The 2,132-nt window shown below is 40.1% G+C and overlaps 1 non-coding gene across 1 annotated transcript; it reads right to left on the bottom strand.

Annotated features, from left to right (window-relative positions):
• Positions 1-1,491: 1,491 nt before the first annotated feature.
• LOC117941145 lies at positions 1,492-1,703 on the bottom strand. The gene has a single exon (XR_004655867.1). It is a non-coding gene; the product is annotated as a small nucleolar RNA U3 (small nucleolar RNA).
• Positions 1,704-2,132: the final 429 nt, after the last annotated feature.

Below are 2,132 nucleotides of genomic sequence, written 5' to 3'. Positions count from 1 at the left end.
GGTGTAATGGTGTGGGGGGTGTTTTCTTGGCTCACTTTAGGCCCCTTAGTGCCAATTGGGCATGGTCTAAATGCCACGGCCTACCGGAGCATTGTTTCTGACCATGTCCATCCCTTTATGGCCACCATGTACCCATCCTCCGATGGCAACTTCCAGCAGGATAATTCACCATGTCACAAAGCTCGAATCATTTCAAATTGGTTTCTTGAACATGACAATGAGTTCACTGTACTAAAATGGCCCCCACAGTCACCAGATCTCAACCCAATAGAGCATCTTTGGGATGTGGGAACGGGAGCTTTGTGCCCTGGATTTGCATCCCACAAATCTCCATCAACTGCAAGATGTTGTCCCTATCCTATCAATATGGGACAACATTTCTAAAGAATGCTTACAGCACCTTGTTGAATCAATGCCACGTAAACTTAAGGCAGTTCTGAAGGCAAAAGGGGGTCAAACAGCATTATTATGGTGTTCCTAATAATCCTATAGGTGAGTGTATATGCGTATCAAGTAATAGTATTGTTGGATTCAGGTCCACATTTTGACATTTAAGTGCAATGCAAAGGTGCAGAACAGATACAAACTGACTATGTGACAGATGTGTTATCTGTCATGTTCTGCCTTCTGAAGCTCTAGCCAGGCACCATTCCTCGCCTAAAACAATACGAGTCATTCCAGTGAGTGAAAAGGAAACTCACCTTTACAAAGATAAATTTGATACTTGTGTCTCCCTGATGGTCTAGTGGCTAGGATTCGGTGCTCTCACTGGCGATGCCCGGGTTCAATTCCAGGTCAAGGAATGGTCAAGACTGGACATATTTAGGTGTAAGATTTCAAGGACTGAGTTTGTTGACTTGTTTTTGTTCATTTAGATTTGTCAAATTCTTCCTCATTAGTTTATCACTAGAAACCCAACACTTTTAAAGAGTAAAATGTCCTTTAAATCAGCTCCCCAACAGCTGATGTATCCTTTTGTCTTCATTGATGGGTCATAAACACTTCATCTGCCACTATCTCAATAACACTTCTTTACATTTTTTCAAACAGTAACTTGTAATGAAAAATTGCATTTAACCAATGATTTTCATATTAATTACTCATAATAAGATCTCCAATGCCTCTCAGAGTATATTACTTCTGTATCTTTCCTCATTGTCTTCTCCTTGTAGGAGACAACTGAATTTGTTATGTCTTTGCATTTTCCCACCAAGGATAAAATGGCATAAAGTCTGACAACATCAGTTTTGTGTTTATCATAGCAGGTCTCAGGTCGAGACCATAGCCTATCCAAAGAGACGAGATGTTCTTTTCCAGCTAAGATAGAATGACCGATCATGAAACTTGACACGCGGAGAGCAGATTCAGAAATATGTAAGAGCTCCAACTGTCTGCCTGAGGTCCCCTAATTGTTATGTTTAAGATTAAACAGTTTTCCAAATAATGGTTGGTTTTCCTTCACTCATGTAAGGTTTTTACATATCTGCTACTACCACTCTGATCATATTCCCTTCCTCAATACTCCATAAGCAAAGAACAATCATCAATGACAGAAGGCAAATGAAGTGAATCATTACTCTTGGTCAGCTTCACACTCAGAAAGGAATATCACGACTCATCATCGTGGTCAGCGAGACCAAACACTTTAGAATCACATTCCTCAAATCAGAAACTCTAGAAATGATCCCTAAAAGTATAGTCTTGGTTATACTGAGGAGGGGGGGAACTGCATCTCATTCACTGCAGAGTGATTGTCACTCAGGGTTCAGAGGGACAGAAGCTAATCGTTACGTGGTCCAGATGACTCTGAGGTGAGAAAGTCTATTTAGATCGTTAAGAAGACCGGTATGTAGATTGCATTAGATTTTCAGTCACTGCTGTCTCAATACTTCAGTGTCAGCCTACTTATTCTCTACAATAAATGCTCAGGCAGGTTTGATTTCCAGTCACCGCAGTTGTATTTACAGGTTTTGAAGCCACATACAACATTAACATTACATGTTCTACCCAGGTATCTTCTTTTATTCAGGGATATTTCAATATCCTTGCGGGAGTCTTCCCAAAAGCATTAATAAAGATGAGATTTATTCTATCTCAGAAAAAAGTAGAAACAGTTCATAGCAATTAACAGT

Source organism: Etheostoma cragini, unplaced genomic scaffold (genome assembly GCF_013103735.1).
Source record: "Etheostoma cragini isolate CJK2018 unplaced genomic scaffold, CSU_Ecrag_1.0 ScbMSFa_4466, whole genome shotgun sequence".
NCBI classification, from domain to species: Eukaryota; Metazoa; Chordata; class Actinopteri; order Perciformes; family Percidae; genus Etheostoma; species Etheostoma cragini.
Note: the sequence above shows the minus strand (reverse complement) of the source record. Positions and strands in the feature narration are given on the sequence as shown.